General features: G+C 46.0%; 1 protein-coding gene across 1 annotated transcript in view; it reads left to right on the top strand.

Annotated features, from left to right (window-relative positions):
- Positions 1-22,561, top strand: part of LOC121056950 (protoheme IX farnesyltransferase, mitochondrial) — a 103,494-nt gene that overhangs the window by 42,899 nt on the left and 38,034 nt on the right. The gene's annotated exons all lie outside the window — the stretch shown is intronic.

Genomic DNA, 22,561 nt, shown 5'->3' with positions numbered 1-22,561 from the left:
ACGTGTAACCTAATTGCTTTTTAGTTGGAAACCGAGGTTTAAAATTAAAAAGGTTCCTATAAATGAAAAATTTCATTCATCGTTTTCCCTCGGCTCATAAAACTATTTAAGAAACCACAAAGAGTTGGCCAAGAACTCCCACATGATAAAATTAATTGTGAGATTAGAGAATTTATCCAAATCTACATGTTGATTTTTAATACGAGTAAATTAAATCCATCTTTCTGTATTTACAAAGCCCAGTCTCTTTCCCCACTGCAGCCATTGCTGTAAATCACTTTCAGCCCGTCTGGCCAGCACCTGATTGCACATGCTATCACCGCTAAGGTTTCAGCACTGTTCTTTATTATTTAATGATTGAAATGCTTTTTCTTTTTTTTTTTTTTTTTTTACCTGCTCCCAAGAGCCAAAAGATTTATAATCCTGTGGGGGCCCGTGGAGCTGCGATATTTCCTTTCACAGCCTCTCCTGCTCTGATTGCGAAAGGTACGCGCAGGGTGACCCCGATATTTCCTCCTCCTACACTTTCCTTTTCCTGAAGCCATCAGATAACCGCGTGTTTGTTCTTCTGCGCTCTTGCCCGGTGCTCTGCAGCTCCGGCTTCTCAACTGACCCGCTTCTCTCTCAGTTTTCACATGCTTCTTGTTCTGGGGAATGCCGGCGGGGATTTGGTTTAGACAGCGTGCTCCCTCTTTATCCGAAAATCTTTGTTTCCTGTGCCTTGTGCTTTTGGAAAAAAACACGTAGGAGAGAGCTGGCTTGCGGTATCCTTAAAATCTTTCTCAAATAAAAAGAAATGGCTAGGAAATAGTCCTAATAAATGAGATTTCTGATTATGCTGCACGCGATATTGGAAATCTATGAAGTTTTCTTCATTGCAATTGAAAAGTGGGAGTCTGGTGAGCACATTAATAGCTGTATTTTATTATTGTCTCTAAACACGTACAGCGCTTTGCATTAAGTGATCGTCCCCATTTGGATCAAATAATCGAGCTTTTCCCTACGTAGAGTTCTAGAGATAATATTCCAGAAGTGTTTTCTGCAGTAGAATTCCGTTATCTAGCTTCTGGTCACAATCATCAAGTATTTTAGCAATCCTTTTAAGATTCACGTTGCCTGAGATCATGCGCTCTTTGCATTTTATAAAGTCTTCCAAAATGATAGAGAGTAAAAAATGAAGAAAATGGAAAAAAAAAATATATGAAGGAGAGTAATGTGAACTTTGATGTTCAACTTTGAGGTTACCTCTGGGAATGAAGTGTCATCTCTTGGAAACCTTTTGAGAACAATAACTCTACGCAGACTTGAATATCTTAGATGAAGCATTTTAGGAAAATATGTGCAAAAGAAATCCTTGTTTCAACTGAAAAATCGATGAGGCTGTCCTTAAAATATCTTTAAATATAATCTAAATGTTTAAATACAAGAATACATTACCCTTAAACTGATTTCACTTTGTGTGCACCCTAGTGTGTTTAAGACGATGTGTAGTACTTTATTTCAGAATATAGGATCTCTCTTGTATGTGCTACTACTAACTAAAAAAATCGAAGTCATTTCTGATGAGTTTTCATGAAGGAATGAGTTGTGAGGAATAAGTGTGTATTCCATCAGGTTTTTCTTTCTACATCATAAAAACAGACCAAAAAAGCATTGTCCAGAGTCACACGTATTTGATCCTATTTTACTATTCTTTTTGGTTTAATTTTTGATCTTGTGAGCAGCAGTACACGTAATCGCCATTTTTTTTTTTATTATTTTGACATCCCAAAAATTCTGCCTATGCTCCTGCGTCTCCAGGAGCAGCTCTGGCTCCTGCTCTGACACCGATCCAGCCAAATCCCCGCTCTGGCAGCCTTTTTGGTGGATACTGCCTACACCAATATAGATTTGAAAAACTGGAACTCAAAATGTTGGTTTTGGTGATTGGACGACATAAAAGCGTAACTCACTACAGAATATCCTTACTTTGTTACACGAGCGCATAGACCTTAATGTGTTTGTTCCTGTGCATTTTTTTCATGCTGTTTATGTAAGTGTTAGCCCAAACTCAATTTCCTCATAGCTTTTATGGATTTAATTACATTTGGGACTTAATTTGGTTTAAAAAACCCCGGTTTCCACACTTGGGGGAAGTGAGTAAAATCGATTTTTCGCAGTTTGTACAGCCTTGCCCATGCTGCAGCGGGCGCAGGCCGGGCCGTCCCCGCGCATCCCCTCCTGCCCGCACTCCTCGTACAACCAGATACCTCGTGCAACCAGATACGCCACGGGGTGCGCCTCTGTGGGAGCAGCGTTGCACTTACGTACGAGCACGACTTGAAATACGGTTTGAAGGAAATATCTGGGATCTTGGATGTAAAAAACGGTGCCTTCATTTCTCAGCTCTGCGTGTTTTACTTTGGGAATGGCAGGCAGAAGGCTGCGGCAGCCTGCTTGAGGCTGCCGGGGTGGGTTTAAGTAAAAGCCAAATGCGAGTGCAGCACCCGCACCCCACAGAAGCTGAAGTCTGTTTTTTGTTGTTTTAAGGTTTTTCCTTTCCAATCCACTGTGAGTACCAGAAAAGCTTTGGGTCAGTGCACTGAATCGCTGAGATCCTGAATGAATGGTAAAGTCCAGGGCTCAGGGGACATCCAGCATCTTGGACTGTTCAAGTTGTTTTAGATGTTGGTTTTCAAGCTGTAAACCGTCTTCTGCTCTGTTGGCATTTTTTTCTCGGTCCTTGTTTTTTTTTTTTTTTTTAATTATTATTTTATATTTTGCTTTGTTGCTATTTTCATGCAGGTTACCTCAAAAACATGGGTGGCTTATTTTAGGGCACTGACTGAGCTCCATCTTGTCCCAGCGCTGCCCAGCTCAGGCTGGGGACCGACGGCTGCCTCCACCCTGCTCCCCGTGGGCAGAACCCCGGGCATTTTTTGGAGCCACAGCTGCCTGCCCTCCCCTGTCTGCCCTGCCCTGCCCTTCCCCTGTCCTGCCTGCCCGCAGCCCAGTCCAGCAGCCTTCTGCAAAGAGGCGGTGTACAAACAAGTCTTTCAAAACCCCGAAGCCATTCTGTGATAACCACATCAGAGAATTTCACAGCGTTGGTTTTTCATTTTCTTTTCTTTTTTTCCCCCCTCCTCCTTTCTGAGCAGCAGGCAGCAAGTGGTACGCAGGCCAACTGGGATACTGGGAAAATAGTCAGCATCCTATCCATTATGCATGGCAAGTGTCCTTCATGCTGCGGGACACATCAGCGAGTTCAGACCTTTCAGCAGCTCCTCCTGTGGTCCCACTCCTGCCCGTCCGTCACGCAGGCTGCCAAGGTTGCCCCATCTCTCTTTCATTTGATATGGGCTGGGAATGACAGGCAGGGAGCGAGGGCGATCGCAGCCGCCGGCGGAGCGGCCGCGGGCGGCGGGGACTCAGAGGACAGCTGCTGAAAGCTGTCAGGCTCTCGCCAGGCCATCCCCTGCATGAAGATCTTCCATCGTGGTCATTTGCCATGGCTGGAGACTTTTCCAAATCCACCACGTGCTTTTCCAGAAGCCCCGAACAGGAGTCGCTGGTCTTGGGGATGAAAAGCATGGCAGAGATTTTCCTTTCTGTGCGCTCAGCATTCAAAGGCATCTCTGTTTCGTTTCCTCCCCTCGCGCAGTGCTACTGTTCCAAGCCTTTTTCGTGTTTCTCTTGCTCTTGCATTTTTCTTTTTTTGCTTTTTTTTTAAATCACGTCATCCCTTGTGTTCCAGAAAGTATCCCAGTCCTGCAGGCAGCCACGCTCCCTCTCTTTCTCCTTCTCCTAGCCCGATGCCCCCAAAACCCTTTTATCTGAGTGCAATTTCAAGTGAGCCATAAAAACTGCCCCGGCACTGTCCACGCAACCTGGGGCCATCCATGCCCAGCTGACACCCCGCTGGGGCAAAGCCCTCTCCTCCCTTTTTGTAACAGGTAAGGCAGGGTAATGCCACGAATCTTGAGAACTCTGTCAAAAAAATAGAGAAACAAAAAAAAAATGCAATTTGTATTGACGTTGTATTAGATTCTATTAAATATATATAGATATTTATATAAATGTATTTTTAATGCTGAAATCCGAAGCAATAGTAGCAGCTTGCTTCTGTGCAATTTCCTTCCAAATTTACGGTGTGGCCGCAGAGTTTTGGATCGCCTTTGGAAAAGCAAACCCGCCCAAAGCACGTGGCACTGTGTGGGGCTCTGGTACCGGGGCATACCGAGAGACCGGCAGAGACGGCGGCGTGCTCAGCCTGGTGGCAAAGCACCCTGCGCGGGGGTGTCCTGCCACGAGGCGTTTGTGCATTGCCACGAGGAGTGCGTTCATTGCCACGAGGCGTTTGTGCATCAAACTGCCTTCATCCTGCCTCCCCTCTGCCCGCTGGAAAGGAAGCTCCTATGCGTGGTCCTATTTTTAATGGGAACGTTCATAAAGAAATCAGCCTCCGGGGAGGCTGGGGAGGAGGTTCCGTCTGTGGTTGGGGATGAGATGGAGTTTCGTGAGGGCAGGATTGGGTTATGTGCTGCCTGCTTGTGTTCCCGCACGCCACCCGGGAATGCGCCCAAGTCCCCGCTCCGTCAGCCTCCAAGGGGGCTCGTTTTGCGGGTGGAAATCCCAATTTAAAGCGTTCCCAGTGCACGGCCGTGCGCTTTTGCCAGCAACCGGGCACTTCAGAGAGTGTTTTTCTTCCCTGCGTGCCCCGCAGAGGTAACGCATTTGCCGATGATGAACCCAACAGGTGCCTGGGCGCTGGGTCCGGCGGGCAGCTGGCTGCCTGCCCGCAGGCTCACAGTGCCTATATTGTGTCTGTGGCTCTTGGTGCGCCTCCGTGGCCGTGCGAGGGCTGGGATAGCCCAGTTGAAATACATACTTAAACTCCCGGGGGATTAAGTGTGTTTCCTTTGCTTTACAGTTCAGAATTTTACAGTTTCTTTGTTTGGGGGTTCTCAGATTGCTTAATGATTTTTTTCCCGTTTTGCCCAGATGTGTGGAATAGCAGTATTTGAACCTTACTAGGTTTGCCAATTTTATTACTTGACATATGGTATATCCTTTTATTTTTGTCTAGCATATCATTCTTTTGCTGAGAAATCCCTTGGTACGTGTTTTTTTTCCCTTATTCTTCGTTTGTGAGGTTCGTAGCTCTTCCGTCCTCTGAAATTCAGCTTTTCTGTAGTGATTCAAGGAGACAAAATGTCAGATGTTTTGTTTCTGTCTGAAAAGTGTTGTTTGAGCTGCCACTTACTGGAAGCATTGTGATAGATTAGTGTTAAAATAACCCCTTTTCCCAGCTCCCCGATAGCCTGTGACTTTCTGGTGTGGCAGAAGCAGCACACGAGGGCGCGTTGGGTGGTGTGTTGGGGTCTGCCACTGCTGCCAGCCCGGCGTTGTGCCCAGCCCCTGGAGGATTTCCGTGGTTTCTTCCACTCCGAACAGTTCCAAAAAGCTCCTGTCCGCACGGCGAGGTCAGAAACGGGGCTCCCCAGCAAGTTTGATCTCCGATGCGGAGATGCATCCATTTCCCTGAGCGTTATATATGCCTTTTAAATCTCTTTAAGAGTACATAATATTCCTTTATCCGAAGCCTGCGGGTGTGTGGCTCATCCTTGCATGTTCAGGATGTATTTATAGTGACCAACATTTGCAAAGAATGCGAGCAGAGATTGTTTTCCTGGTAGGCTTGGGAGCGGATTCTTTTGCGGTTTGCATCTATATAACTCAATTAAATGGCATTAGGATAGATTTACATCAGCTGAGTTCTCAGCCCGGAGTCCAAATATAATTCTTAATAATGATGGTTTTACAAGTGATTTTTCTTTATAACGTTTTATTAGTGTTTTCTTCTGAGTGGTTTCTTAAGCTTTTCTTGCTTTGTAGTACAGTCTGCCTGTAAGAGAGTTCAGAAGAAGAATATTTAGCTTGTGAGTGATTCAGAGAGTCTCAGAATAATTTGTAGTCTCCTGAAACTATCCCTGATGTACCGTTTGCATGATAAGTCTTGTACGAGCTTCCCAACTCAATTGTAAAGACGCAAATCGCCTGAATTCTATAATTTGTTTCCCACGCAATGGGGAAAACATGGCTTTCTACTGGCAGATACTCTGCTAATGTTTGTGTCTGGGTCTGGAAAATAGGAATTGCTGTGCGGTGCTAATTGCAGTTAATAATAATAATAATAGCAACCTCTCAGGTAATCTTCTCTATAATGAGGGATAAAAATAATTTCCTTAAAGCGTTGCTAGTACTCATGACAGAACGTTTCATGGTTGTTGTGCCTGCGTGCGCCTTGAGAAGAAGGCCGGGGTTCGGAGGAGCAGCTCGCGCAGGCGGCGGTCCCGCACCCGGCCGGGGCGCTCAGCACAATGCGTTTATCTTCAGGTCGTGTAGAGAACGGGGAGAGGCACCCGGCTGAGTTTTGCCATGAGAATCTATGATACCCAAAGCACCAACACACATGTTTTACCCACGGGAAGCAGAGCCGCGTGCTGGCCCTGTGGATGGGCTTGGGGTGGTCGGGTGGGTCCTGGTCCACCAGCGGCCTCCTGGCAGCCCCTGGGGAGGTTTCGGCTTTGCCTGGCTCCCCAAAGCCCCGCAGGCAGCGACCCTGCTGGTGCTCAGCCCTGGGTGCCCCAGCAAGCCAGCAGGGTTGGGAGCCGATGCTCAAACCATCACTGGTTCTCCAGCATGATTAATTCCTAATATTTCACCACCGGTAGGTTTCTAAGCTTTCAGCTGCTTTACCTGGGTTGGGCTGCCCTGTCGGGTGCACCTACAGGGGTCTGCTGGCTTCCCTGCGGTTATTTCCACAGATCAGCGTTGGTTTCCCACCAAGCTTTCCTCTCACGTGGCCCTTCACTAACAGCTGTGAACGCGCGCCTGGTTTGCTTACAAGTGCTCAGGATGAGATGAGCCACAAAGACAAGAAGTGGAGAGAACCAGATAATCTTTTTTTGGTTTATTTTTAAATAAATGTTTCAAGCGTTTGGGTTCTGGAGGCAGAGATCTTGGAGCCAAAGTGTCCTTTATAGTAAAACAGGCCTTCCACGGGGGCACAGCACCAGGGCAGCGTAACGGCGTGAGTGTGAAATGTGAGGTTTGTGATGGCAATAAGTGAGGACCAGAGGCAGCCATTGCCCTGGCTGGAGCGAGACACTCCAAAGTCTCCTCATGAGCTCCTCTCAAAGTGTTCCAGCCAGACAGGAGCTTTGCATGGCCGCCACAAAGGCACCACAGCCCTCGAGCATGCGCGGGTCGGGCTGGGTGCGGGACGTGGCCCCCATTAGCACCGTCAGAGACCTCCCCACGCTGCTGCCACCTTCCTCCGCTCCCACCCGCCCGTGTGTCTGAGCCGAGCCCATGAGGGGGTCTGCACCTATGGTCTGAGCCATTCAAAATTCAGCGAGCATCACGCGGGATCTGATTTTGCTGTGATAATAAGGTAAAAGCTTTTTCCCCACGCACTCCGTGGTCAGCGTGCTGTTCGGGAGCCCTCCCACCTCGCCCCAGGACTTGCTGCAAGTGGAGAGGGGTTTCCCTGGTAAGTTCTGGGGGCAGCACCCCCGCTCCCTGCTGGCTGGTGCACCAGCCTGTTTTTTTAATTGATTGGGGAAAATTTAAAAAAAAAACACACAGTTATTAGCACTTAGATTCTAAAATCAGAAGTGATTCTGGTAAATATAGTTACACGTCTTATGCCGTTACACATTTAATTAGAAGTGTTAGTGGCTGCGTTTGGTGGGGTTCTCGTTTGGCGTGCAGTTGTCTGGATTTTGGCTTTTTTTGTGTGCGTAAGATGAAACCTGCAGAAGCAGTGCTAGGAGACATCCAGTTCCTGTCTGGGTGCTGTTTGGGGTGTGTGGCTGGTCTCTGATAACCGTGGTGGTGTATTAATAACAGGGCTTGGGGCTCCTTTCCCTGCGACACGTCTGGAAGAATTGGTTTCCTCTGCCCAGCACAGCCTTAAAGAAGAGTTTTTTCCTAGCACTGATGTTTATTTCAGTTTTTACATATTTCTTTATGAGGACTGTTAGTCCTGACTGTCAATTTCTCTAGTTTATGCAAACTCCTGAAAAACACCCAAGAAGATACATCTTCCGTCCCCCATTCCATGTTTATGGGGGCGGGGGGAACAGGCTGTGGGACCAGAGTAATTCTAACCCACGCTGGCCCCACCAGGGCCGGTTTTACGGCGTACATTGCAAATTGCCAGGAGAATTTATGTCTCCCTCAATCCCCCTTCTCTTCTCATTTTCAGTACATTTCACACCCGTCGCAGTCTCCCCAAAGATTGCTCAGCAGTGGACGTTTATGGGAGCAGTCACAAAAGGCATGGCAAAGTTGCAGATTCCTGGAAATGCCTTGAGACTCGCCGTGATTCAGTGCCGTCAGCAGCTCTCCTGTTTACACACACAGCCACATCCTACACCTACGTGTGTGTGTGTGCATTTACACTAGGGTCTCTCCGACCGATGACAAGCCAGTCACAAAACCTGAGAACTCGACTGCTCCGTGAAACTTTCCGACCTGGGGGACATGAGGATTTTTCCAGTCTTGAGCAGGATCCTTGAGAGGCACTGAATTTAGATTATGAGGTGATTCCTGTCCTAAATGAGTTACGGGTTTAAATAGGCAAGTGTGGGAATGAAAAGGGGAACGTGGAAACATTGAGTGACTTCTTCAGGATCGCTCTGTGGGCTGTTAATACCTGACCTAGGTTAATAGCCAGGTTTTTTGCTTTCTCATTCGGAATATTATCTGCTCTGGGATCAAGCCTGAAGGCTTCTCAGGCAGAGAGAACTGAAAAAGGAAAAGAAAAAAACAAAACAACTAATTTGCTTAATCAGAGCATGACTGAGCAGTAGTGTGAAAAAGGCAAAGGCGATCCTGCATTTCCACAGAGATAAGGAGCTACTAATGCCATTAGCAGACAGTCATCTGGAAAACCGTGTACCGGCCTGGTCTCCTGTGTGCAAGAAGAAATGATTCGAAGGGGAACGGGTGCTGAAAAGGCCCCGCTGGGGTGTGGGTCTGGAAGAGCTCGGCTGCGTAGCCGGGCAGAATGACGCTGATGGGGAGGCGATGGCTCTGCAAATACACCGGGGGATGCCAGGGAGGAAAGGACGTGGTCAAACAGGAGAATCATGTTGGCAGAAAAACCAAATGGGCGTAAATTAGATGGAGGTTTCCAACCATCGTAAACCTCTAGCAATTAATAAAATGGGAATCCCTTTCATACGGCATGGATGCCTTCATGTCAGAGACAACTCGGCCCCAGCAGCTTCGTTCAGCGAGGGGACTTTGTTCGGCATGGGGCTGAGTGATTTGTTCAGGACATGCACCCAGCTCCTTAAAACAAAGCACCGCTATAAAGCCCGGCCTGTCTTCGTGTGTTTTGATGAAAATACCGAGAAAGTATGAACGTTATTTATCAGATTTCTTTCTGGCTGTTTACTTCCCTAGTAAATGCTCATTCCATTTGGAAATCTGTTTTTTAAAACCTTTTTTTCTCTCTCCTGGTGAAGGCCCTGTCTGAATTGACAATGCGATATATTTGCATGGTGCAGAACAACGGCTTCTCAAACCATCAAAAATCTGTCACCTCTCTTCATCCCGAGGAGTCGATGGCTGTGTCTGGACTGAGTCTGGTGCCTTTACAAAAGAATAATAAATGGAGAGCTTGGAGAATCTACCCCTGAGGCCCGTTCTTGTGCTCGGGCTCCTGTTGCAGGCTCTGCTGCTCTTCCAAATTAACCCAATTGCTAAATTCGAGGAACCTCGGTCTGCGGCAGCCGTGAGAGTGGAAATCCTGCTCGAAGGTGGCCCCTTGCCTCCTTTCACAGGCCCGCTGCTCGGAGCGCTCTGAGTGATTGATGGTGCCACCTAATTTTAAATTGCGATTGAAGCCTATTAGTCTGCGATCACTAATCAGAGTAAAAGTTGTTTTTTGTTGGCTTTTATTACTCATTCCACTTTGTTCATATTAGTTACAGGCATAATGTGATTGGTATTCTGCTTTGCCAATACGCGGTGCTGCCGGGCCCTTCCCAAGGGACGCTCTTCTCTGGAATCGAGATTTCTCTTTGCAGCTTGACAGGTCGCTGTTACAGCTACAGACTGATTTTTAATACTTTAGATTTCTCAATGCAAAAACTTTTTTTTTTATTATTTTCATAGGTGAAGGTGACATAAATGTTAGTGCCTCCTGTTACTTGATATTTAATTATGAAAGCATCCGCTGGAAAAACAGTATGAGTCTGGTGTAATCAGCACGGAAGCAGACCCGCTAATCTTTTCATTTGGTCTAGACTTCAAGGATGCTTTGTGTGGGTCTGGCTGTGCCGTGATAATCTAAGACCTTCTGGACTGGAAGTTTCGGGAGTCTTTATGAAGGGAAAAACTCCTACATAAACCCCTTCGGTTTGCGTATTCCTCTTTCGGCTGATAAATGCCTGTTTGATTAGTTCATGGAAAAGGTATTTGGATGAACCTGACCGTGAAGGCAGCTCAGCTCTCTGGTAAGGCCTTGATGTCTGCGAGGGCGGCAAGCCCCCGTGTGCTCCCAGCCAAAACACGGAGCTGGTGGGGCTTCTCTTGGTGCTTTGAACTCCGATAGTTCGGGTTAAGCATCGCTTCCATTTGCCCTGTTACTTTGGAAAAGGTATTTTTTAATTAGTTACATTCTTAAAGAGATCCCTGTTCCCTGGCGTAAGTTCAGAAATGAAGAACACATTTCCTTCTGCTTTTCTCCTCCTCTTTATTGTTAAATTGCAATAATCCTCATTATCTATTTTTAAACAGTTGAAAGATTATAAATAAATGCTGAAATAATTGCTAGCGGCCTGTTTTCTCAGACCTATCCCCATATGTGTTTTTTGTGCTCTTTTAGTCTGTAACAGGGTTTCTGTTGGTACCGACTTTAATTAAGGAGCGGGTGGGAGGGCGGCAGCAGGGAGAGGGAGGGAATTCCCTTCACCTGGAAGATGCTTTGGGAAAGTCATTCTGGGACAAAACAAAGAAATCCTGTCTCTCAACAGTGGCCAAAAATGAATGCCTGAGGAGGAGTATAAGAGTCTAAATGAGGTCTTGGATTTTTGATGAGGTTTTTTGTTCTCTGCATGGAGAAAAAAAAAAAAAAAAAGAAATTATCTGCCCTGGAAAGACTCCAGTACTGCCTAAACACAGTCACCGTTCCGTCTGGCGTGGTGCTGGGACGCGCTGGTGCACATCTCCCATCGGGAAATGGGGATGACTTGCTGCTCGGGCGGACGGAGCAGCCTCGCAGCAACTTGTCTTCGCTGGGGCCAAGCCGGCTGAGCTCTGGCCCCTTGCTCGCCCTGGCAGGCTGAGTCTGAGGTCCCCCGTGATACCCGCGGCCACCTTGCAGACAGGCAGCCAGGGGATTAAGAAAATGGAAACGGAGGGGGTGAGGCGCAAGGACGCAAATAGAAGCCCTGGCTGGGGCGTTTCTGCAGATCTTGCTGTGTGTGGTGGCTGATGGGCTGCTGAAAACCGTGCAAGAAAGGAGTTTGGGAAGTGAGCAGCTGAGAGGGAAGTGCAGGGCTGCTCTGCTGTCATAGCTGCTTGGACTTGCTCTGCTAGTGCCCTTTGGTACCAGCACTCAGTGGTGACAGCACTGCCAGTGTTCAGGTAGTTTCAGAAAAGGCGAGAATACTTGTAGTAAACATCGCCAGTCTCCCAGATGCATTTTCCTTTTTTCTTCCCCCAAAATAATGTCTTTTCTAAAATGAAATTTATACTTCTTATTTGCAGAAAGGCAATGCAAGAGGATTTATAGCAACATAAAGCAGAGGGTTTTTTTCCTACCTTCATCATATTTTACACTACTAAGGAGGAGAAACAGCTCTTTTAAATATGTCTGTAGTAAATTCCTTTACATTTTGTGAAGCAATGCTCCCTTTCCTTTGTGTGAGAGGCTGCGGTTGCTGAGAAAGGAGCAGTGCTGGCCAGCAGACTGCTCGACTAGGACAAGATTTTTCCTCGCTTTGACTGCAGCGCTCTGGACTGAGATGAGAAGCACCCTAAGGAAAGGCTCGGGGCTTGACCAGTTTTCCTCTGACTTCCCACTGTTTGCAGGCCATGGTGCCTCTTCTCTTTTAGCTTATCAGATCTTGGTGCCAGATTATCTCTCTGCCAGCTTTTAGAAGCTGGGCTTAGTTGTCAGCAGCTTGTCTGCTAATAGGCACAACTGTTCTCCATCAAGGCTGCATGAGCAAAGCATCTGGAAATGTGGAAATTCAGAGGAAATATCACTGGTTAAACCCAACAGAGAAAACCCGTGCAGATTTGGAGAATGAACTGCCAAACTATAAATATTTATATAGTGAATGCATATGCTTGTGTGGAAATGAAGTGCTTGTAAGCCATATGAGCAATCCTCCAAACCTGTTTTGTGTATATTTTAGTGGAGAAAATAGATCTTAAACCTTTATTTGTACGGGTGGATGTTTAGACAGAAATTGCCAAGGTGCATAAAGGAGTTTGATGCCCAGCTGCGTTTCCCTGCAACAAGACACTTGCATTCAGAGTTTCTTTTATCTGATTGCTGTTATTTTGTTCTTTTTTTTTTTCTTGCTGGAAGCACAATTTGATATATTTTGCACTTATGTCATTTCTGCAGTCATGAACAGATGATTGCTTTGCAAAACCAGATTTTTTTCTGATTTTTATATAGTGGAACTGAGAGTTATACCTGAACTTTCCACCGCTCAGTTTAAACAAGTGCTAAAGTGCAGATCTAAGCAAAAAATGCTATTTACTAAATAGCACAATTCTGCAGATTATTTTCACGACGTGTTTAAATGACTTGTAAAATGTAATTAGATTGCATTCAAATTTTAATACTCCTATTACATGGATTAAATAGGTAGGTGGGCTGAGCGTAAGCTTCTGCAGCACAGCTCTTGGGAAGATGCCTGTGCCTGGCCATTCTGAATTTTCAATGGCTGTTTTCATATCTGCCCTTTTGTGTTCAGTGCAACATGCAGACATTGTAACCATGTGCTTTCTCAGTTTTATTTCATGCTTCCTCTATAAATCTTAGTTCATAAGAAGCATTACTAAATGTTGCAATTCATTTCACCACTTCATATTTAATGATTATCATGTAAGTGCATCTTGGGACTTGTCTACACAGGAACTGCAGTGTAATTAAATCGAGGTATACATTTAAGGACTTGCCTACCTAGGGAAATTCATTTGAATTTTAGTGGGATGTGAATTTTAAAGCATTTTTTTTCCTCGGGAATGTTTTTTATGGTTACTTTTATTTTGGAATAAGAACTTTTTGTTGCAAACTTGTTTTTGAATGGTGAAGTTGGTGTGTCACAAATACATATACTTCCTTCACTGAAGAATTTTGAACCTGGTCCAAAAGTAGATCTTTCAACAGATATATATATTTTTTTATCATAGAAATACTATAGTGTCCATTTTCATTCCAGTTTGTAGTGATTTTATTTTATTGTATTTTAAATTCTGAGTGTTTCCATGAGGGACTATTTTGATTTTACAGTTCTCTCTTGAAAAGACCTGATAAGTTTCTATTTTTTAATTTTTACGCTTGCACACAGGTACTGTGGGGTGGATGGCATCATAAACTACCCTGGGCTCTGAGACAAGCAAATTAAAGTTTTTGGTTTATCTTATTCTTGCCAGCAATGGAAGCCTGCTCGAATCAGCAGAACCTTGGTGCTGGACTTCTGATCATTTGTCTTCTCCCACACATATTCCTACTTTCCTGAATAAAGACATTGAGGTTTTGGTCCCCCATCGGACACTGTGGTGCACTTCATTGTTACAGAAAGACGCCTCATGCTTGTGGGTTTAGTTCTGCGGAAAATAAAACCAGTGCCAGACATGTCCACAAAGCAGAGCCTGGCTTTAACCCCTCGTACGGAGACCCCCAGTCAGCCAGCCCTCCTGTTGAATCCTCATGGCGCGCTGGCACCTTGCCTCATGCACGGCTCAGCTCGGTCCAGGCTTCCTGCCCCGCGAGCCTGCGCAGGCCGCAGAGGGTCCCCACCCCTGGGTGCCGGCACCCAGGGAAAGCGGGACCACCGAGGGGCAGGGCTGCTTTCCTTTTTCCATAGGCACTCAGGAAACGTCATATGGGACTAACACTTAGCAAACACACGTGACATTTGAGGCACCTGGCAGACAGATCTGCCAAGAGTGGCATTTGCATGTCAATATTAAAAAGACACTGCAAGTTCAGGGCTGGTTTGAGGCGATATCCACAGCGTGGGCTGCAGGAGTCTGGAGGAGGCCTTCTCTCACTCAGGTGGGCCACGAGCTCCCCTCTGGCAGCCATTTTGTAGGAGCACTGTGCGGGTTGTGCAGCCCCAGGGGATGGCTGAGGCCTCGCGTCAGTTCCAGAGGGTGCTGCACAGGGTGCGGGCCTGCTGCTGGAGAGGGGCACTGGGCAGCAAGGAGCCACGCTTGGGTCAAAAGGGACAAAGAATGTCCCAGGTTTTGCATAGAAACTGGTTTATTCCCCCCCCCTTGATGCCATTACACTCATTATTGTTCTCTCGTATTAAGTGTCGCCTACTGAAATAGAGAGAATCCCACTATCTCAGCCGTATCTTTGACCCCCTTTTGCCAAAATTCTCCTGTTGCCAGAAGCCAGGAGTAGAACTATTGTTGTTTAAGCTCCTTAAGCATTTGAAAGGATCGCTGTCATAAAGTAAATAATTTCGGAAAGCGAATAGGTCATTGTACCTTCAAAATGGGGGGAAGTAATGCTAATTTGGTGTCTTAATTGGTTTCCAAGCTTAAATTAATAGTGTGTGGAATCCCTCTTAGTAACATGACTCAGAACTATTTATTTTTCAACTCCTCTTTTAACTCTAGCTGAGATTGATGGGCGTGTTATCTTAGTGTTGGGGAGATGCAAGCAGTACTGGAATGACAAACATTTCTTGACAGCTTTAGAAAGATGGATGATGTGATGCCCCTGCAACAGGTTTGGGTGTTTGTGCTTTCTGATGGGTCCTTGGAAGCCTGTTGCTTCACTTTCTTCTTAATGAAGGGGAAGAAAAGGTGAGGCCTGTTTATTAGTCCAGGATGTCTTTGTAACTTGAATTCTTGGTGTGGAGGTTTGTCATCCAGCTCTTAACAGAAGAGCATAATGATGGCCACCCTCATTTAAAGGTCCCAGTTTGTTCGTGATGCTTTATAAAAAGAAAAAAAAAAAGTACTAGGTTTTACCTGCAAAGCTGGAGCTAATTGGTTAAATATATATTGTATATGGGTTATTTTATTGTACTTACTTACCATATTTGGCAGGTCTACATGTTCTACATGGTATTTTGAAGATAGAGTCCTTACCAAAACTTATTTACTATGGGAAAAATCCTTAGGCTTGAACAGAAATTTTTCATATAGTTTGGTGAGCAACTCTTCTGTGTCTTTTGATCAGCAGAGCTGTGATGGCTTCACAGAGGAGAGAATGCCTTTAAACTGCCCCATGTGTAGCCTGCCACGTTGCGTGTGTACCTTGCTTTTCTGGGTAGGCTTTCACAGACCTCTTCCATGCAGTCTGATGACCCTTGGCTGAATCCTGCTGTTCATGAAAGTATATCATCTATCTTTAGCTGTAGGCTTTTTGTAAGTTTTGCATTTTACTGAGTTCTTCAGCAGAGATACAGCTTTCCTTTGTGGTCTGTCAAATCAGTAAGAAAAAAATATGTATTATGAGGATATTGAGAGCTCTCAGTTAATTTCTGTTCACATGGGAGACAGGGTGGTTTGTTTTTTTGTAATTTGCTTTACTGCCAAGCTATTTTAAAAAATAAAACCAGCATCATACAAATGAAGTTAGTGTTGCACTCATCAAGGTGCCTTTGATGCTGCCTTTCAACATTTACAGCTCTGCAGAACAGAAGAAAGTAGATGCCTTTTGGAAGCAAGTTCTCTTGCCGGTTAAATGTAACTCATGAAATCCCCTGCAGATATTTCTTGCTCTTTTTTTTCAGACATCTGAACAACAGAAAAAATTGTTTTATTTATTTATTTACTTTTGGTTGAAGGATATACTTGAAATTATCTCCAGTAGACTCAGTAGATTCCCTAAATATGCCATATGTAAGAATGTGATTTAAAACTCTTCCTGCTATCAACTCTTCAGTACTTTAAAGCAATAAATCTTGAGGAATGATTTTATTAATATTAAGAAGTCTGAGCTGCTGTAAGTCCAGCAGATCAGTCTTGCAACAGTTGGGCAAAGTTATCATTCTGTTTTTCTGAGGCATGTTAGTAAATGTTAATGCCGTTTTACACCCTTGTTCACACTTAGAATCTTGTGCCCAGATTTTGTTCCTTGTTTTTTGGTGTGGGATTTTAATTTAATTTTATTTTTTTTACTGTTGGCGAGCTTTCGAGGTATTTTTTCCTAAAGGAGCTGAAGGCTCTTCTTTTGCCAAATACAGACAAACCAAAGCAAATTATTTTTTCTCATATGCCAGTGACTTCAAGTAAAAAAAAAAAAAATTAATTTTATATTTCCAAAACTAAAAGGTGTTTTGGGTAAGTAAGCCATGTGTATGCAAATAAATGCATAACCTTGCTATGGCCAAAAGTAGGCAAACCTGCTGCAGTGCTACTTTTGTCTGTATTGTAAGAAAAAAAAGCAATGCTAACAGGCCGTGCCAGACACAAGTAGTTAAAATGAACACATTTACATATGATATAAGAGAGCAGTTTATGGATTAATATTCAGGTGCCTGGCAGGAAGCACATTGTGGTGGATTAGTATTCTTACCATCGGAGTGACAAATTATAAAAAGCTGATTAAAATGACCTGGATCCTGGACACACGGGTAGGAGCCAGGGGATGTGTGGAAGTGATTTAAATCTCACCTTTACACTTCCTTGCTCTAATCTCCTGGGCAAGAACAGAGCAGCAGCAAGGCTGCTTTATTTTATAGCGCTCTGTAGTAGCCATGAGGGACTGAAAACAGCTGATACTGATATTGTGGAGGGCTGTCTAGTTACCTGCCCCTTTTACAACTGCCCTGGCCGAAGCTGGGAGCTCAGGATCCCTGTGTACTGGGTTACTAAAGAGAAACAAAGGCTTTGTGTCTTGGTCAGGCGTTAGGTAAGCTGCTGCCTCTGTTTGCTCTCAGTTGTCATCTGGAGGAGACTTGTGCCTTCCAGTTGACTCTGGGGCTCCTGCTTGACTTAACAGTTGCACTGGGGAGCAGAAATACTTCCCCAAGAGTTCCTGAGTAACAACTTTATTCCACCACAGGAATTTGTCTAAGCCATCTTCAGTATCGGATTTTATCTGCAGTATTGCTCAAAGCAGCTGCACTGTGTCCAGAGGACCTGGCCTCATGTATTTTAGGACATATAGTAACTTAAACCAGATACTGACCTTGTACAATTCCTATCTTCAGCAAAGAGATTGTTATTTGAAGTTTTGTTTGTTTTTTAAATTATACGTTGCACTTATGGCATGCTGGCATCGTGACAAATATGATTTAATGCAAAGGAATCTCTTTGGGAGCATGGCACTGCAAAGTGATTGAATGCATTTTGGTAGGCACAAAGGTGGTGCTTTTCTTCAGCTCTAATAGTTGTTCCTGAGATGTGTAGGAATTAAATAGTTCTCAAAGAATGGAAAGTATGTGCCTCTGCATCAGGCATCCACTTCTAATTCATCATTTACAAACTTACACAAATCCTGCGTGAATAGCTAGCTGATTGTGGCTGACCACAGTCCAGTTGTTGAATTTTGTATGTGTAGGTTAAGTTTTCCCTTATTATTGCAGGGAAACACAATGGATGGAGTTGAACGTTCCTTCATTGCCTTATCCCAAGAGTCTGCACAGAGAGAGCAGTTCAGCCCCTGGAGGCAAGAGCCACTGCTGTGTGGCTGCTTCTGCGCAGGTGCCCGCACTCGGGGATCCCCGATGGAGCCGAGTCACAGTTTCAGCCCCAGCCTCTCCTGTGTTCTCACCCAGGGTGACCTGATCCGGTGAAATAGATGAAAAAATGATCCAGGGGGAAAAATCAACTGGGAAATTTGTTACTTTTGGCCAGATGAGGTCATTTGGTGAGCTGGCACAAGGGAAGAGCACGAGGTGTTCATCTAACCAGGGAGCTCAGACCTGTGAAACACATTTATAGCACTTTCCTTTGCAAGGTGTAAAGGAGGAGCACAGTGGTGACCAAGTCCGTGCCTAAAAGGAAGGAAGGGATGGGAAAGCACTCGGTGCAGCCCGTGCTGCACTAGGAAATAGCTTCTTTCATTTCAAGGAGGCTGAAGATGGTGATGGGCAAGTGACCGTGCAGCCCCCTCCCGCAAGCGGGGCCAGGGCGAGGCTTGGAGCAGGGAGCGTTTGTTTGCGGACACGTTCGTTGTGTGCTAAATAAAAAGAACTTGTTGGTGGTAAATATTTAATATTATTAGAAGCCTTTGGCAGCGGGCCAGAAACCAGTCTTTCTTCCCAGGAAGGTTATTTCTCCTGGGTGGATCGCAGCAGGTGAGCGTCTGGCTGCGGTACCCAGCTCGCCTTGCCCCTGAGGCTGTGGCCGACCTCCGCCCAGCCTCCCGAACACGCTGTTTCGGTGGCCCATGCTGTCAGCAGTTCTCAGGATTGAGTAGCTTTTAAAATAAGTTTATGGTTTTATTTTTGTTACTGTTTTTTTTGTCATTAGAAAATCTTCTAAGCAAAATGTGATTTTAGTGGGAAGAGCTGGGCTCCTCAGTGGTTCCCCAGGAGCACCAAAACAGGAGATTCTTTTTTTTTAAATCCCATTCTCAAGTCTTGAACTTCTTGTGCATTGAGAACAATGAGATGGAACAAGCTTCATTTTTTTATGCATTGATGCTAGTAAATTTGATTCAAAGATGGAGTAGATAAATGACATTTGGTGCAAACACCCCATGGCAAGTTATTCATACAACTGAAGACCATGTGTAGTTTCAGTTATCTTCTGCTTCATCAGTGCCTTGCTTGGGCACGCCGTGTGTGCCCAGGGCCTTGTGCTCCATCCTTGTTCCCTTAGCCCAGGTGGAGCCCCAAACGCATCCCACCTGCAGTGGCAGCAGCCCCTTGAGCCACACTTCAGCAGCCACGGGCTTCGTGCTTTAGGACGCGTCTGTCATCACCACGGGACCTGCAGACAGAGCAGCAGTAATGAGGCATGCTGGTGTTTGGGCCGTGTCCCTTTGTCCCTCCTGAGTGTTATCACAGTTCCATGCTTTTCAAGCTCCTTGTAGCAGTGTTTGTGGTATCACCAGAGGAAATCGCTTGGCAAAAGCGTTGACGAAGAGGCCGGCAAGCCGCAAGACTCTAATGAGTGCTTGTGTTGTTGGTCAGACCCACTAATGGGGTTTGGATGAGCTGACAACAAACAGAGAGCAGGCACACCTCTCTGCTGGCGCTGCCTTGTTTCAAGAAGCCAGGTGAAGGACGGCATGGAGGTTTCGGAGGTTTCGGCTGCCCGAGTACTCGCTGTCTCTCTTCTGGAAGCAGTTTGGGTGGGGATTCGTTTGGTTTCGGAGCGGAGTGGCTGGGGTGGTGGGAGCAGAAGGATGTCACTGCATCAGAAGGCACCTGGGGGGCAGCAAAACAAGTCCCCGGCGTGCCACAGAGCCTGGGGACACTTCCCAGTAAGGGTACCTGGTGTTTAAGTACAACAGAACATAAAAGGTGTCTTGGGCTGGGGGGCAGTGGATGTCTGAGCATCCTTACAAAGTCATGCACCTGGAAGTGGCCAGGGAGGTAGCAGCATGTCATCTCTTGAGCACCTAAACGGCCAGCCTGCGTGGCATGTCGTTAACCTTACGGGCCAAATAAGTGCTAATTGAAGTCTGTAGGTCTTTGCGTCCTCAGTCCTGAAAATACACTTCTGAAGTGACAGATCTCAACATTTTCTTTGCAGTTACCTCCTGTCCTCTTCCCTGTATGCAGCAATGGGCTTCTAAACACTGGCTAGCATGAGGAATGCGTCTTTAAAAAAAAATCAAACTGTGGCAGCTGCTTTACCTAGCAGCCTTTCTTGGGTTCGCTGGGAAATGACAGTTTGGGGGTTAGCTGCCCTTCTCTGTCTGTTGGTAACATTGTTCAGGCTTGCATCAATCTCATTTTTAATCAGAATCCTCTTTGAAATTGAAAATATTAAAGCAGATCTATAGCTAGACTGGAAACTGCAGAGCCAGAGGGTTTTCAGATACTGCTTTAAAAAAAGAGAAAAAGAAAAAAAAAAAGTCATTTCTAATCCTTAAAATATTTGCCTTGCTTTATTTTCATATCTTGAAGACAAACAGGTGCTGTGTGCCCTTTATGATTCTCAAATATACAATCTCCAAGCCAGCAATCTCTAAAGCCTTCTCTTGTTTGTACAATTAGGGTGGGATTTTCAGAATCACTCAGTATTGGTCTGTCTGTGCTCTCATTGAAGTCAAACTGCCACTGACTTCAGTGAGAATAGTGTTAGACCAGTACATGAGTGCTTTTGAAAATCCTTCCCTTCGCTTTTTTTTTAAAAAAAACATCTGTGTACAATTGAATAAAAAGACCTTTGTAATATACTTTAATTATTCTTTGTTGTTTTCATATAGAAGTGATTGAAAGGAAACCAGAAGAAAACCTATAGTAATAAACTTGACTTTGATCTTATTTACCATAAATTATATGTTAGGTTTTTCTTTTCCTTTTATGTAATTATATGTTACTTTATCACAATATAAGATAAATCACTGAAAACATGCAGAGTAGAAATAACCAGATACTGTGGAGGGGAAGAGACCTCAAAGGAGGAGCTGGAACCTTGGGAGTCTGATGCATTCCCAGCGCTTATTGTAGCAACTGTTCCCTGAGCACGTGAGAAATGCAGCAGACCTTACAGGAAAGGGCTGGTGCTCAACCTGCTGAATTTGGAGGCGGCATGGCTGGCGGAGGATCAGCTCCCTCGACGTCCCCCTCTCAGGAGAGCTCTGGGTGCTGTCCAGGTGCCCGGCCTCGGCTCTTCTGCCACACGCTCCACCTGGTTCTGCTCTACCCATGCCTCCCCGATCCCAGTACCTTTTTAGTTTCCAGTGTGTGTTTCAATGGCATTTCTGGTTAGCTATTTGCTCCTTGGCGATACCAAGCAACCCCAAAGAGGATCCGAGCTTACTCTAGCCCAGGGAAGTCACAGGACGCAAGAAGCCTCCCATGCAGCAAGACGAGTGCACACCGGACGTGCAGCCCAGTGTCAGCCCAGCTTCAGACATTTGGTGACACGGAGAGTCTCGTTGTACTCATCATTATTTGCACTGTGTTACAAATGTTGGCTTGGGTCTGGAGCAAGAGATGCTAGCCGAGGAGAGGCTTTGCTGCCACCCATCTGCATGGCTCGGTCTCACCCCACGGTGCAGTGCAGGGTGCGGGGGGGTTGGGGACCGTAGCACTGCGGAGCTGGAGGTGAAGGTCCTTTGGCAACAGCCCCACATTGTCTGGCCCTCATCTGTGCCACCAACTCACATGAACTGCCCTTGGATCCTCTTGCGGGCTTGGGAGAGAAAGAAATCCACCCCGAGGGCAGCGCAGCTCCTGAAGCGCCCGCGGGCTGTTCAGCTTTTCTTTTCTGTGTTAAATACACAGGGAGCCATGGGGAAAACACGCCTCGCCTCGGCGCCTTAGTTAAGTCCCCAGCGTTAAGTAGGATGACTCGAAGCCCACCTGCTTGCACTGAAACTTGATCTGCCGTGTTTTAATTGCAATTTATCTGTAAGTTGCTTGCACTAGGTTCATATTGTAGGTCTGGGGTGAGGTGCTGGGAACAGCACGTAATTTTGTCTCCTTAGGATCAGGCTGAAGTTCCTGTGCTCCTTGTGAGCACAGAGCTTTACGTAGAAGCTTATCTGGGGGTGTCCCGGTGGGCGAGAGGACCGTGGCTGGGGTGGGAGGCCGGGGTGACACCTCAGCAGTGGGGCTGCTGCCCGGGAGTTTGTTGGAACCTGCTCGGGCACAGGGTTGGTTTCTCAGCAGGAAGGTCTCTGGGTCGCCTCCAATTAAATTGTCTTTTAATAGCAGGGATACGCTGCGTCTTTGGACCCGTGGGATTATCAGTTCTGATGTAAATATGTGTTTAGCATTAGAGCAAAATGTTATGTCAATACACGGCAGAGCTGTGCCCACCTCAGCGGTGCTGTTTCCACCACATGTCCCACATTAGAGCAGGCCCTGGACGGGGGCCAGGCTGGGCCTGGCTGCGCTCTAAATCCGGCGAGGTGTATGAACAAGGTCTCCTAGCCTCCGCGTGGGCGAGCCGTTTGAGAAACTGCATGACATGTTGTTCCTCTTAACGTGCTCTATTTACGTTTGCGTGTTAACAGGAATCAAGGTATTGAATTGTCATAATTCAGCAGCTGAAATCGTTCCCGCAGGGACGCCCGCAGAGGCAAACGGCTCGTGCTCAGGGCTTTCCATCCCCTCAAGCGGGCCTAATTAACCGCGAGCAGTCAGGCCGCTCTGCCTGAGAGCTCAATAGGTGCTGTCTGTCTGTAACTACAAATCAGCTCCTCGGTGGTGATACTGAAAGAGCGAGCGGG

Source organism: Cygnus olor, chromosome 18 (assembly GCF_009769625.2).
Source record: "Cygnus olor isolate bCygOlo1 chromosome 18, bCygOlo1.pri.v2, whole genome shotgun sequence".
Classification (NCBI taxonomy): Eukaryota; Metazoa; Chordata; class Aves; order Anseriformes; family Anatidae; genus Cygnus; species Cygnus olor.
The sequence above is the reverse complement of the archived record's forward strand: the minus strand, read 5'-3'. Positions and strand labels throughout refer to the sequence as shown.